Source organism: Equus przewalskii, chromosome 2 (assembly GCF_037783145.1).
Source record: "Equus przewalskii isolate Varuska chromosome 2, EquPr2, whole genome shotgun sequence".
Classification (NCBI taxonomy): Eukaryota; Metazoa; Chordata; class Mammalia; order Perissodactyla; family Equidae; genus Equus; species Equus przewalskii.
In genome coordinates this window covers 109,941,946-109,957,995 of record NC_091832.1, presented here as the reverse complement: position 1 = coordinate 109,957,995, position 16,050 = coordinate 109,941,946, and positions in this window count along the sequence as shown.

The following is a 16,050-nucleotide window of genomic DNA, read 5'->3' as shown; positions in this document are numbered from 1 at the left end:
TGCGTGTCATGTGTTGCCTTTTATATACATATATATTTATAACTTGGACATATCATAGAGAAGAGGCGATATGCACTATTTTTTTAATAATTACTTTAATAATTGGACATGGGCATGTCTTTCATTCTGTTAGATCTTTAATATGAGGTTTTGTATTAATCTAGAAAGAGTGGATTTAAAATTTACTCTTGCTCTGTTTACCCGCAGTGGATAAGCAGGTACGCGTTTCTCTAGTGGTCCGTCTTTTTGTCTCTCTGTTTAGCTTTGGGTCTTTGTTTTGTGCTTTTCCCCAAAAACTGTCTCTTGGAGCTCTCCCAGCTGTATTTCACTGTCACGTTCCTTGAGTTTGTCATCATGATGGTGGTGTGTACTGGAGGAGGCAGCGTTGACTGAAGTGATTAAACCTGTCTCAGACAGTGTGACTCGGGTCTCGGGGCTGTGACCTTCACCAGGATTCCTGCCCTCCTTCTGGTGTCGTGCTGGGCCCAGTACAGATTGTGACTCTCCTCCCCTTGGTATAGCTTTTTTGTCCCCTCTGTTGGCGTCCCCTAGCTGCAGTGTATTTCTGTCAGCTCGCTGATGTCTTTTCCCGTATAGCTTGTGGCTTTTGTTCTATGGTGGACAAAAGGCAGATGGGTCTAATGTAGACAGTAGCCGCCAGTCTCTCTCCTGGCTGGAGCTGTGAGGGAGCTTTCTCGGGACTCCCTTCAATCTTTATTGTTTGTGCTTATTGGATTCCTTGAGGAAAAGAGGGCGTGAGACCTCCTAAGTCTGTGGTCCCCCGGGCTTCATGCTCTCCCCCTAGCCTATACTCACCCTTTCTGTTCATTAGTAGTTTACCATTTTCCCAGCTTAAGTGGCATTTGACATCCATTGACTGTTTGATTTAAGCAAATGCTCAGCTCTTTTTTCACCTTGTGGGTCTCTATCTCCCTTCAGGTTTTGTATTAGTTATTTACCCTGTGACCTTAGTTTTGGATGAGTTCACAAAAGCAGTTAATTTGCAGTTTATCCACATGCTTTTTCTTTTTTGTAAAAATGGAAGCAATACTCTTTCCAGCTCTCTACTTCTCTGAGCTGAAACATGGTACCCCTAAAAATCCAAAACACGGATTTTGAGAATCTGTTAATGTTACTAGGTCACTTACCATCTCATTTCATTTCTCTTAATTTTCAAATAGGGGCAGCAAAAACTCATAACTTAAAATTCTGTTGTAAATAGAAGCAGTCAAACTCATTTTAAAACTTCAAGGTGTCTAAATTCAGCACACTAAATGGAAATAAATACAAACTAATATGAAGTGATTGATACAAAACTTTCATGTTTACTGATTTTACTACCTTCGTAATAATTTACTGGTTAAATATGGTTCCACTGATCTTACTGTGAATACCCAACTACTATATAAGTATCACACTAGTGTTAGGTTCACTACACTGTTGCAACAAATTTCCACGTACATAGTTTTTTGTAAGGAATAATGAAATACATGTCTAATTTCTCAACCTATAACACACGGTAAAGTATCTGTCTCATTCTTCCCCTTTCATACCTTGGCTCTCAGGACCTTCTTCAAACTTTCCATCCGTCTGTCTTTCCCATGTTATTTACCACCTTTCTTCTAAAGAGGGATATTATGTTCCAGTGATTTTCTCTCTAATTTCTACTCTCTCACTCCACCATCTGAAATCTCTTTACTGTCACATCTACAAATTTAAGTTTTCTGCTTGCTGCATAGGGTGTATACACTTTCTAAGTTGTAGCTATTCTTCTCTCTTATAAAGCAAAAATATCCTTCAAGGAGATCACTTATCTGATTGTCCCATATATCCTTTCTGACAATGAGATCAGTGAGTTAAGCCTCGTACATGAATGAATGCATGTGTATGTGTGTTGTATTACACACACCCCCAGGGCCCACACACAACTGAAATAAGCCAAATCTAAGGTTAACAAATTTAAATCAAAATATGCCCTGTTTTTATTTGTGTTGAAACCAAATTCTGTTTTCCTATTGTGAATCAATATGTTTATAATCACAATGACTGACTTTTGCCAAGATATTCAGATTTTTTTTTTAATTTCAGTTATTGGAAAAAATGAATCATATTAAGAAAAACTGATACTTATTTTTTCTAGATACAGAGAAGTAAAATGGTATGCTGGACTGTCTCCTTGGTTAATTACTACAGTGAAAAATAAGGCTTGTCACTATGATGTTTGTATTGTATTGGTGCTCATTCATCTGTAAGAGAGTAATTTCTGAGCTGCTTGATTAGAACACATCCTAAATCTTTCTCTGAGTCTGCAGAACACATGGCTAAAACAGAAGGGTCAATGTCAATAGAAGTTTACCAGGAAGAAACAGTATGACTAATGTCTTCCTCAGAGAAAGAAATACAAGTCTGCAATGTCATTTTTTGGAACTCATGTAGGTTTTACTCTCTAAATGCATTTTTCATTTTGCATGCAATGTAGAACTTTATTCAGTGCTTATTTTCTTAGCATATGTCTCAACAATTAACATGGGGCAATTGATCTTTGAAACAATACCAAACGGTAAGAATAGATTTATCAGCTTTGATGTTTATCTAAGCAATATGTCCTATGGCAAGAAAAAAGCTATACTATATAATATACCATCTATAAAATATAAATCTACACTATAATATATAAAATCTACACTATATGCATAGTATATACCATATCATACGGGAAGCATTTTAGGTGATACTTACTCTAAATTAATTAATTACTCTAAGGAGAGATGCAATACATCATGCTTAACAAATTTTGTTCATAAATGATAATTTGTACACCTTTCACATTTAGCAAATTAAATGTCTTTAGGGAATATTTTGAGAATCTTATTATGCAGTACTATGTTTCCCTAGGTTGACTATAATTATTGATATGCTATGTATTTATTTTTATTATTCTCTTGTGTTGATTCTTCCTCAATTAAAAATTCCTGCAAAGATAAGCATCTGTAGAGAGTGTTGTGACATATGGTGTGGGGCAGAAGCAGTGGCTTGAAAATGACTAACTACATCTATGAAAGGTGATTTTCCCCCTTCTGTCTTTTGTTCCTCGAGGTTCTTTCCTCCACGTGCCCCCTCAAATCTGAGTTTCCAGCAGAGGTTCACTGAAGACACATGTTCACCATATGGTTTTGTGAAAGTGTTTGCTAGTAATAGACTTATTAAAGCTCTCAATCACAACTTTCTGCAAAATATGATCATATTAATCACATGGTTTAATTTCATAAGAACAATCAATACCATTTTTTCATTAATATATCTTATATGTAAATTCATTTAAAAAGTTAATGTTTGTTTTGGCTGACACAGGCAAGGAAAAATTGTATTTTGAAGATCTGCGGTGCAAAAGATCATGACTTGAAGAAGAGAACTTAAACTATAAGAATTTCACTATGATAGTCAATTCGTTGAATACCAATATCTCAGGAAAGAAGTTCTGGGATGCACATATTAAGAATTTTTGGAGATTTCAAATAAATTGAAATGTGTGAGATGCTGAAAGTATGATTAAGCCTGGGGATTTTCCCCATTATGTGTTTGGAATATGTTGCTGAAACTGTTTTCCTTAAACTCCTTTTTTTTTATGTTTTCCTTTGCACAGATTTCATCAGATAAATGATGTTCTATCCAGAGTAATCCTAAGAACCTTTCATTTCCATGCAATTCCATGGTGATGTTTTGATCTTTCCAGGACTCAGATTACTACTTTATTTACTGATGTAAAAAGTGATTAAATAAATGCAGAAAAGATAAATCTCCTGTGCTCAACAATTCTAAATAATGTATGCAGATACTCCCCCCAGAAGTTGAAGCATAACTCCCCACTCCTTAAGTGTTGGCTGTGCATGGTTACTGCCCTCCAAAGAATGCAGTATGGAAAAGGGGAAAGAGTAACTCTACAGTAGAGAAGCCTGACACACACAGTCCAGCCAGGTAATCAAGGTCAACATTAACATTAATAAATCATGTTGATAAGATTACCTTTGATAAGATGTGATAAAAATGGTACTTTACCCCCATGATCTTCCTCCTCAAAGCTCATACTGGCTAATCATGAGGAACACATCATACTAATTCCCATAGAGGGGCATCCTGCACTATGCCTAACCAGTATGCCTCAAAAAGGTTTAGGTCATCAAAGAAAGGGAAAGTCTGAGAAAATGCCACACCCCTGAGGAGCCTAAGGATACATGAGAACTAAAAGTATTGTGGTATCCTGAAACAGAAATTGGAATATGGACTTCAGTTGACAATAATCATCCATATTGATTCATTATTATAACAAATGTATGTTACTAATGTAAGATGTTAGTAGGGGAAACTGCATGCAGGTTATATGGGAACACTGTAATATTTTCTACCATTTTCTCTAAGTTTAAACTACTCTAAAAGTATATTTTTTAAAAAGTGAGTGGGACTAATCTGGTCAGTTATTAGTGGCTTTCTCAAGCAGCAGTGCGCGTCAATTGATAAAACAAAAACATACATTGAAGAAAACAATAGGATGAGGCTATGAATTAGTAGAAGATGAAAACGAAGATTGCATATCCTATTATATGGACAAGTAAGTTTCAGAATTTTTGTGTGTGGTGGTTTAAGTGAAATAGCTTTGGTTTTAATTGGATACATTTGCTCTTGAATAAGGAACGAGGAAATGATCATCCATGTTTTAATGCAGCTCACTTCTCTGAAATCTAAGAAAGTACACATAGTTTTACTGAATTATGGGACTACAAAATGTTTATTCAGTGGCTAGCGTGCCTGTCTTAGAATACATTCTATTGGATCAATAAGACAATATGATCCACATATCGATGGTAATATGATAAATTGCTGGTGGTCAATTTTGGAGAAAATCTACCACAGTTCGCTGTCTACTATAATTTACATGTGTCCTGCATGCAAAGTATACCGATTTTCTCCCAAGGCCCCCAAGGTATCCTTTAATCACGCTATCAGGATCTCATCATCTCAATCAGATCTGGAGTGGATAAGACTCCTCAGATCAAGCTCTTCCTCTTGATCTGGAGACCTAAGAATTAAGACTAAGTTATCTTCCCACTTCCCACCTACTGTACTCACAATGATGGACTGAGGACTTGAAAACTACATTAGACTCTCATTTTAAAGAGGAAAGAAACAGAAGCTCATGTGGGTCACTAGTTGATAGCAGTTCTGAAATCCAGCCAGGCCCTTATTGCCAGTTTCCTCAACTCTGGGCACAAAGAATGTTCTTTTATTGGGGCTGTATTCTGACCTCTGATATTGGGACCCTAATCCATTTTTATCCAAGGTTCTTCGTTTTGCTCTCTGGCTTTTTATTTACTAAGACCTTTGTATCATCCTTTCATTTCTTTTAGAAATTGTCCACATTTATATCTGAGGGTCCATTTTCAGCCATCTCTGTGTTTATAGGCAAGCTGGCAGTGCATTACTCATTTTTACCTAAAACACTTTGTGGGCTTTTAATGAATACTATTTGAGTTAAATCAAAAGTAGTACGCAATAGCAAAATCTTAGAAGCGCTCCCTCCAGAATCAGAAATGAAATAAGCAGCCTTTATCACCGTGTTATTTAATATTGGACAAGAGCATGACAAGTTTAAAAGTAAGTTAGGGTCTACAAAGCAAGAAAAAAACCTAATCTTCAGAAACTTTCTACGCACATTCTCATATCCTCATTGAGGCAAGAGTTTTTTGGGCAGATGGAGAGCTGAAAATTTATACTGAGAACTTTCCCATTTCTCCCCCGGAAACCTCATGTGCCTAGCAATCCTATTTTCTCCAAACCCTGCCATATGACTTTGCTAGAGATGCTGTAACAAAGTATTACAAACTGAGTGGCTTAAACAACAGAAATGTCCTGTGTCACAGGTCCATGATCAGAGTGTTCACAAGGTTGGTTCCTTCTGAGGGCTGTTCCATGGCTCTCTCCTAGCCTCTGTGGTTGGCTAGCAGTCTTTGGTGTTCCTTAGCTTCTGCTGCATCACCTCCATCTCTGTCTTCATCTTCAGATGGCATTCTCCCTGTGTGTGCATGTATATGTGTCTGTGTTCAGATTTCTCCCTTTTTATCTGGGCACCAGTCATATTGAATTAGGAGTCCACCCCACTCCAGTATGACTGCATCTTAACTAACTACATCTGCACAAATAAGGTAGGATCCTGAGGTACTGGGGGTTTTCAAATAAGGTCACCTTCTGAGTTACTGGGCTCAGGACTTTAACATATGAAGTTTAAGGGAACCCAATTCAACTCATAATACCTACCATCAAAACATATTAAAATATTAGTAAACTACTGAGTTAAATATGGTATTTCCTCATAAATTTATATGTATAGTTGATGTTCATTATTCACATATTCTATATTTGAAAATTTGCCTACTTACTAGAATTTTCTGTAACACCAAAATCAATACTCTTAGCCATTGATGGTGATTTGCAGAAATGCCCTCCGCAGAGTGGCAAAGAAAAAAACAGTGTTGCCCAACACACACGTTTCCAGTGAGTTCAAACAAGGTGGTGATCTGCCTTGTTTCAGTTCTCATTCTGTAGACAAGTGTCCTTCTGCAGTCTATTTAGTGTCCTATTTTCACATTTCTGTGCTGGTGATTGGTACTGAGGCACTGTCTAATGTTCATAAGTGCAGGAAGGCTGAGATGTGACTTATGGAGAAAACGTGTTTTAGAACCTTCATTCAGGCAGTTATAATGTTGTTGGCCATGAGTCCAATGTTAAGGAATCAACAATATGTATTAAATAAGGTATCTTTAAACAGAAACACACATAAAACAAGGTTATGTATTGATGGGTTGATGAATACATTGTGACCCAAGGCTCACAGGGACTGAACCAGGGTTCCCGGGGATCAACGATTCAGGATTCAGTGTTTGTGATGACTTTATAAAACATAACTACTGTGAACAATGAGAATCAACTACATACATATGACTACTGAAGAAGTGACTTTGACAACTATTGAAGTATGTTGAGTTAGGCAGGTGTCAGAAGTTTGTTTTGAAAGTATAAAATTAAAGAATCTAAAATCCTGCTCTCCCTTAAAGGCCATGGTTGAAAGATGTGAGGAAGCTAAACATGTCATTATTCTCTCCAGAAGGATCATGTCCACAGGCACACAGGATCCTTGCTGCCTCAGCATCAGCGAAGTCTTTTCCAACAGACCCATTGGGGAAATCCACCCCATCAGTGATAAGCTTCCCTGTACTATGTTTTAAAAAAAAATCAATTTTGTTTAAATCTACTCTAACCTTAACCCTTTCCCCCAAAATCCAATGTAACCATCTCCTTTTGCTTACTAAGAGGCTGCATTTCCACGTTGGGTTTTCCTTTGCATGAGCTAGAATTTTAAAATCAATTCAGATTTGATGGAAGTATAATGATCTTAAATAAGTTTTAAATGCAGTCATGTGCCACATAACGACATCTCAGTCAAGGTCAGACTGCATATATGACAGTGGTCTCATAGGATTAGTACCATATAGCCTTTGTGTGTAGTAGGCTATAACATCTAGGTTTGTGTAAATACACTCTATGATGTTTACCCAATGATGAAATCACCTAATGACATTTCTCAGAACATATTCCCATCACTAAGCAATGCATGAGTATATTATACAGCCAAGTGGAAATTTAGGCAATTGGATATGAATCCAGTGTAAAAGGATAAAATGTAAATTTATGTCATTAAACTACTGCTGTATTGAAAGCCAAGAAACTGGTTAAGTAAAACTATGGATTGAATTTAGACAGATAATAGATGAGATGCGAATTGAGTTCTGATCATTCTAAAAGTACATGTTGAATCTAGAAAAGGAGATATAATGGGAGCAAACTGTAATATATGAGTAAAGGTAGAACAGCATAGTATCCTCTTAGAGAAGAAAGGAAGAAGGAAGAAGTGATCCTCTGGGTTTGCGCTGCTGAGATGTCAGTAAAGAGGTTATTTGATTCAGAGATCACTGGGGACTTGGCAATTGGAATCCAAATGTTAGGCAAGGATTGTATGGAAAAGAGGCATTTAATCCAGTGAAACAGAAGGGAAGGCAAAGAGTATATGTATAGATGCAGATAGGTTAATTATTTTTTTAATGGAATGATTAGATCTCTCCTGATTATTTTTATTTTCTTGTGAACTAAGAACAAAGTCATCTACTTAGAATGAGAAGTGGGGAGAAGGTTTTGGAGATTTGAGAAGAGTGGTGACATTGTGTCATAGCTCTATAGCAATGGGAAAGTGAGTAGACTCGAGAAATGCACGAGGCGATACTGCAGGCCAACTTGAAATGTACAGTCCTAAATGGAAAGTAAAATCCAGTAAACAAGGCTCTATCCTTTCCTCTAGCCACCTTCATTGTGTGGCTGAAGCAAAAATAGGTAGAGAGTGAGGACTGATTGATTTTTGTTTTTTGTTTATTCCCCAGTAAAGAAGGAAGAAAGAGTGGCAAGCAGGTTGATTCCTGTGACTGTAGACTCTGAATTAGATAAAATGGGAAAGGGAGATAAAGAACAGAATGAAAATTAGATTGAAAACCTTATGGGTTGGTGGACTTTAGGATTAAGAATGCTAGAACATGTGAGCTGGAAAGATAGAATGCACTATTAACACAACACGAGGCTTGAAATCAATATTGTGAAGGTGATGTGGTTATTGCTGCTGAGGAAGTCTTGGGCATGACAACAGTAGTCATGGATAGGGCTGGTTTAGGGGGAAAGGTCATTGGAGAGTTGAAACTCCGGAAGTGAGGGTCCAGGGTTTGGGGCTGAGTATTTTTGTATTCGCTTATATGTGATATTTATTTTTAATTTATATTTACATTATCAACTGTTTCTTAAAATTGTGGTTTCTCATTAAATTTATCATTAATTAAAGGAAACAAAGCAACAGTAAATAGTTTATACTAATCAACTTTCCTGGGGATTTAATTAACCCCTTTGGTGAATCCTAATTTCTTTCAATGTCAGTAAGTTTTAGTTGATATGAGTCTTGGATAATTATTTTTTATTGCTGAAAATAATATTTAACTCATTCAAAGCTGAAATATGCTTCATTAATGTATGGACATTTCTGAATTTCACGATATTTCTGAGATTCTTATTTCCTGTTTAAACGTCAAAGCAGGATCCCTTTGGTAAAACTTAAGCAGAAAAATTTCTTTGAATTGTTGATGAATAATTAACATTTGTCACACCATGCTGGCAGGTGTTCTCTTGACACGCAATTAATCTTAAAGGCTTTATCGGCCTCTGCCCATTAGCATACGGTCTACATTGTAACCAACGCTTAATGGCCCAGATGTGAAAAGTTTACGGTAGATGTTCCTCGGTAATGTCTACTAAATCTCTCAAATTCACAAGGCTATTTTCTTCAAGCTTAATTGATGAACGAATAAATAAGAAAATTAACTCTCTTGCCAAAAAGAATTAAAAAGTTAGGAAAAATCACATAGTATACTCTGTTAGTATCTTCTTTTAAGCACTTAAAACTTGTTAAAATTTTAAAGATTTAGTCTGTCCACTATGAAAATCTCTCCTTATTTTGATCTGATAAAAAGATTTTTCAGGTATTCTGTTGAGAATGTACCTGCAGTTTTGGGAAGAACAGTTGAATACATGGGAAGCCCAGAACTGAAAAATCGAGATGGAAGACAATTTTTCTTTATATTATTTTGGTAATTACTCCTTTAAAATGCTAAGTAAGTTTTCGGATTTAGAAATGTTTCACTTCAAAATGTGCAAACTATAGAAACTCAAGTGTATAATTCAGAAATCAATAGAAGATTAAAAGTTGTCAGTGAAATATAAGTACACTACTGCAGAGAAATTTAACACCATTTTCTCAAAATGGTTAAAGTTATCTACATCGATCATTTCAACAACTAATTTTGAAGATATATTTTGATAGGATTTGTTTAAGAAAGTAGCATATTCTTTCAACAAATCATTATTGAGCTTATATATATGCAAGGCAGCATGCCAGGACTGGAAGATACAAAATGTTGTGTAGGGCATTGCTCTCAAGGAGCTTAAGTATAATGTTAGACTCTTAGGTCTCTTCCTCTATAAATCTGGCATAACAGAGTATTGGGGACTTTTCAACTACAATACCATTTTTTTCCTACAACTCATACATGGTTGCTGGAACTTAGTGCATGCAAGCTTTCAGGATGTGGCTCAGAAACAATTTAGGTGGCTTGTTCTCTCCAGAAATCTTCCAGTGAGGACAGAAAATTTTTTAAAGGCTTTCACAAGAAATTCAAGACAATAGTAAAGTTCACATCCTTAATAGATTCAGTGACAGCAAAGCCTTGTCAATGGCAGCATAGGATAGAACCTGGGGGTGGAGGAGACAATGACAGTTTTAAATGATATATTAAATTTTAGCTTTGGTTGATCTCAGGATCATGGAGATGAATGCTGAGAAGTGAGCAGTGATAGATCCAATGATGGAGAATCTCTATGACAGAGCTCGTGACACATGAGCAGCTTGCTGTAATCTAGGGCAGGGTTATCAGGGTTGTACGTACTTGAAGGGCATGATGCCTGATCAGCCTCAGCCACCCTTTCCTAAGACTGTCTCCTCACTCCATCTCCACTGTATCAGATGACCTACCCTCTCAGCCCAATGTTCTTATCCTCCTTAGGGCAACTGTCTCCAGCGGGGCAATCACCGCTCCATTGCCAGACCCAAAGCTTGGTCAGAGCTGATTGGTCCAGGAGTCGTACCCTGATTCAGTGAAGACAGAGTACCCGGGGAGAGCTGGGACTGAACTGAATTAGCGTACGTATTTTTAAGCTATAATATGTAAACCTTGAGTTTTTTGTGGAGCAATTGCACCAAAGAAATGGAAGAAGCTTTTTCCAGAGAGAAGCATGAAACAGGAATGCAGAAAAGGGCAGACATGAGACAGAATTTTGTGTCCTTTGTTCAGTTTTTTCCCAGAATTGGGCCATATTTTACTGCTCAAGTATCTCTATGTCAGAAAGTTAATTGTGATTGTTTCCCTCCCATTCATAACAAAAGAATCCTAGATATAAGCAAAATGAAAAGTCCAGAAGTGCTAGCACACTGCAGATATTCAGTAAATATTTGTTGAAATGAGCAAAATTCCCAGGATTTCTAAGGCAACTGGGAAAAAAACTATAAAGTTTCAAAGTATCTATTTTTTATAATTTAATCCAATGTTTTATATGGGAATCATAGATAAATTATAGGAAAAAATATTGTTTGGCCTGTTTATCATCAGTTTCATCTGATCTTCAGGGAACGTAATTTATTAAAACAAATAAAAGCAAGGAACCTCCAATATAGAGAAGACTGTGTCGCCATGAACACGTCCGTTAGCACAGAGGAGCATGTGGCAGACTCCCTGCTGAGAGCTCACAGAAGCTTAGAGGGAACAACCTCTTTACCTCAGAAAAGGCAAAAGACAAATGGAAATAGGTTTGTTTTTTTATATACCCTGATCTCAAACTTCTCTTCCAACACTGGACACTGCAGGAAAGACAGCCACAGCCCCTCCCTGCCTGTGAAATTTTGCATGTTGGCAATTGATCAGGACTTGGAATTTTCAGTGCCTCAGAGGACATCACAAGGGGATGAGGGCAACATGATGTTTATCTGTGGACAAAGATTAAAACTTACCTTATGTTATCTTTTGGCCAAGAGGCTTGCAAATGAGCATGTACTAGTCTGCTATAAGATGTGTGCTTGGACTGAATTGTGTCCTCCCAAAATTCCTCTGTTGCAGTCCTAACCCCAGTGTGACTATATGAAGACAGGACTTCTAGGGAGGTAATTAAGGTTAAATGAGGTCATCAGGGTAGGCCCGGTATATTATGAGAAGAGGAAAGGACATAAAGCGTTTCTCTCTCTCCCTTTCTACACACACAGAGGAAAGGCCAGGTGAGGACACCCAGCTAGAAGGAGGCCATCTGCAAACCAGGAAGAGAGGCCTCGCCAGACACCAACACTGAGGGCTCCTTGATCTTGGACTTGTAGCCTCCAGAAGTGAGAGAAAACAAATTTCTCCTGCTAAAGCCATTCAGTCTGTGGTATTTTGTTATGACAGCTCAGGAAATTAATATGGTGTGTTCCCAAATTGTAAGGTAGGTAAGCCATCCAAGGGAAGTTTGAAAACACTAAGAAACGGAACACAGTTCATCAGCATGAAATGGAACTTTAATAATTACAGTTACTTAATTATTCTTGATTTCTATGTTTTCTGTGTATTGTGTACAAAATTTTCCAGTGTTCGAGAATAAGTTTTGCATGAAATAACTCTATTTATATAGTTCAGTTTAACCTGTTATTAGGTGAGAATACAGTCAAATCAGGATTGTCCCCATCCACATTTATTGTTGTTACTTGGTTTTGTTTTGGTTTTTCCAAGGTCACTTTTGAATTCCATGGGGTGGCATATATAGCGTAATGGCATTTTATTGGGAGGAAATCAGGTATTTCATCCTGGAGGGCTTATGGTCACTGTTCACTGCTGAAGTGTCCACTGTCTTATCTGATAGTGGCCAACCATCTAAGCTGATTTTACCACAGGTTATCCTTCTTTCAAAACAATGAGATTCCTTTTACTTAGGCCCTTTGGTTTTATTTAGCTAATGTCCACATCTGACTTGTGGGCAGAGAAAAATCAGGATGCCTCCCCAGGGCAGGTGAGGCTGTGGGAAACCTGCTGGGATTGCTCAGACACGACTGCAGCTGCCCTGGTGCAGCCCTCTCTTGCCACCGCTCCACATACCACGGCAGCAAGGCTCACGTCCAACTGCAAAGAACATCGTCTCCTGCTGTGCTGCCATTGCTCCATTTGCCCCACCCATAATGGGATAAGCCTTCTTAAAATCTGAGTGCACACACATCACTCAGGGATGTTGATAAAATTCAGATTCTAGTTTAGTACATCTGGTATGGGAATCATTTCAGAGCCAAAAACATTAATCTAGAGTCTACAGAAGAATTTCTTTGAAAACAAGAGCCTTATGTACTATGATCATTAATAAAAGCTCATGTAGCCAAAAAAATAAGGGAGTAAGACTTTGTATCCTTGATTGCATAAATTAAGCATCAGTCCTCTGATATCTTTGTTTTAATTTAAAGTATTTCAATTTAAGTGGGGAGCAAATATCACACTATAATTTATAAATAATAGTTTGCTAAGCTAAATATACCCTTACCATAAAATCTAGCAATCGTGCTCCTAGATATTTACCTGGAGGAGCTGCAAACTATGTCCACGCAAAAATCTGCAGACAGATGTTTAGAATAGTTTTATTCCTAATTGTCAAAACTTGGAAGCAATCAAGATGTCCTTCAGTAAGTGACTGGGTTATCAAACTGTGGTACCTCTATGTAGAGGAGTATTCTTCAGTGATTAAAATAAATGAGCCATCAAATGCTGAAAAAACGTGGAGCAACCTTAAATGCATATAACTAAGTGGACAAAGGCAATGTGAAAAGGCTATATACTGTATGATTGCAATTAAATGACCTTCTGGAGAAGGCAAAACTATGCAGACAATAAAAAGATCAGAGGTCATCATGGATTAGGGGTGAAGGAGGGGTGAATAGGCAGAGAACAGAGGACTTTTAGGGCCGTGAAAATACTCTGCATGATACAATAGTGAATGATATATGCCATACATTTGTCCAAATGCATAGAATGTACAACACCAAGAGTGAACCTTAATGTAAGCAATGGACTTTGGGTGATTATGATGGGTCAATGTAGGTTCTTCCTTGGTAAAAAAAGTCCCATTCTGGTGAGTGACCCCGATAATGGAGGAAGCTATTCATGTGAGAGGGGAAGGGGGTTTGTGGGAAATCTCTGTACCTTCCTCTTAATTTTGTTGTAAACCTAAAATTCCTCTAAAAACAATTGTCTTAAAAAATGTTTATTTTAGAAAACAATGATAATGTTGGCATGAAGTTTATTCTTGTTCTTTTTTAATGTCACTACTTTTTCTGATATTTCCTAATCCTTTACAATCCTCTGTGACCTTATAAGTTCATTATCTAGTCCTGGAATCCTGGCAACATAGACAACAGAACATCTGGCATACGTTTTTTCCCTTTTCAACTTAGCCTCAATCTTTTCCCATGAACTTTTAAGTTCATTTGCATACTACAATTGCATTGCTTAAAATGAATGATCCAAATTACTTCAAGATAAATATATAAATAAAAATATTTTTCCAGAATTAGGACTTAAAACTGAATCTTTTTGAATATTTAAAGCAATACTAAGGATATGAAAACTAAAAAGAAAGCTAAAGTCTCATGGTGTTTGTCTGTAAAGCAGTGTAAATAACATCATATAAGACCCATTTTTTTGTTATTGATTATTCTTCCTAATAAAACTGGAGGCACAGACATCATAAGTTGGCCATGTATTAAGAGAGCCATAGAAAAGAACAGAAAAGAGAAATCACTACTTGTTTTAAACATGCACCTGAAGAAGGACAAAAAAAATCCAATGACTTCACTTATCAAGAGCAAACCTTTTATAGAGGCCGAATTATTTCCATGACATTTTTAAAATAGACAAAATACTTTAAAAAGTCAAATTACTATCTTTTTGTTGTTGTTTTGAGCCTTTACAAGCCCTATACCTATAAAGACTCTTCTTAATTAAAAAATGTCATATTAAGGGTCATATAAAAGTAGTTTTTAAATTTTTTACTTTATATCTGTATTAACTGAGGAAAAAAATGGTTTACAGGAGATTAAGACAAATAGGAAGCTTCTGACAAATTAGTATTTTTTTTTTTATATAACTTTTATTTTTCTTGGGGAGGGGGGAGATTGGCCCTGAGCTAATATCTGTTGCCAATCTTCTTTTTTCTTTTCTCCCCAAAACCCTAGTACATAGCTGTATATCCTAGTTGCAAGACATTCTAGTTCTTCTGTGTGGGATGCTGCCTCCACAACATGGCCTGGTGAACAGGGCTAGGTCCAAGCCCAGCATCCGAACTGGTGAACCCGGGCTGCCCAAGTGATACTCACGAACTTAACCACTGGGTCATGGGGCTGGCCCCATGTCAAATTATTAGTATACCATGGGACTCCACATTCTGAGATAATAACTGGTGAAGTTACACACGGACTCCACATTGCCTCACTGTTTTTCTAAATATTAAAAAAATGCATCAGGATAGTTCCAGTTCTGCATATAAGGAGCTTTGAAGTTGCAACTCTGTCCCAACAACAAATAGAAAGCTGAACAAACTGAAATAATCAGCTCCTCTAGGATCTAGAAGAGAGGGCAAAACACAGGGAAACCGCTGCCCTCATGACAGGAAGAGACTGACAGATGAATACCGGGAGTCACAACTTCCCAGCTCGGACTCAGGAGATGAGCCACCTCTGGAACCAGTGCAGGGGGAGGAACCAGAACTGTAACTGACAAATTGCTGGAGGATCAGTGCAGATAATTCTGAGAGCTAAAACTCCAGGGGGACCCAGTCATAGGGAGACCCCTCATGGTATTGGAGGATTTACCTCCAGGAACTCAAGCAGATTTCCACAGCAAATATCAGAGAAAAGTCTCCTCCAGCTTCTGGCAGAGGGAGGGGAAAAGGAACCATTTTGAAATACACTAGAACACTCTGCTCTTATTCAGGCCTGCCCTCAGGAGAAACTAACCAGATCCTAACCTGCTGGGGTATTTAACTAACCCTAGCAAGGGAAATATCCAACTCCAATCCACTTTAGCCATCCTTTCCCACTTAGGGAGGGAGGGAGAAAAAGAAAACTGAGAAAAACTTGAAGTTCACAGACCAGAGGCTTAGGCTTGGTAAAGACTGTGACCTAATCACAGGACCATAGAGCATGCCCCTCACTCCACGTCTCACCACCACACCACCAAAGGCCTATTGACAGCAGTTCCTTTTGCGGCATATGTTATGTCTGGCTATCAAGAAAACTTTGCAAGGCATACCAAAAGGCAGAAAACAAAATTTGAAGAGACAGAGCAAGCT